We start from the raw sequence: 308 nt of genomic DNA, 5'->3' as shown, positions 1-308 counted from the left end.
CTGGAAAGGAGAACAAGGGGACTTCCAGGAGCAATGGAACTATTCTGTCTTCTGTTTTAGGGTAGCAGTTTCATAGTTGTATACATTGTCATAGCCACTGGACCTGAACTCCAGATAGGTGCATTTTATTATATAAATTATACCTGAATTGTTATTTTTTTAAATGTTAATTAAAAGAAAAAAAGAATCACCCTAACCGGTTTGGTTCAGTGGATAGAGCATCGGCCTGTGGACTCAGGGGTCCCAGGTTCGATTCCAGTCAAGGGCATGTACCTTGGTGGCGGGCACATCCCCAGTGGGGAGTGTGC

This window comes from Myotis davidii, unplaced genomic scaffold (assembly GCF_000327345.1).
Source record: "Myotis davidii unplaced genomic scaffold, ASM32734v1 scaffold309, whole genome shotgun sequence".
Classification (NCBI taxonomy): domain Eukaryota; kingdom Metazoa; phylum Chordata; class Mammalia; order Chiroptera; family Vespertilionidae; genus Myotis; species Myotis davidii.
This window is presented reverse-complemented; position numbering follows the sequence as displayed.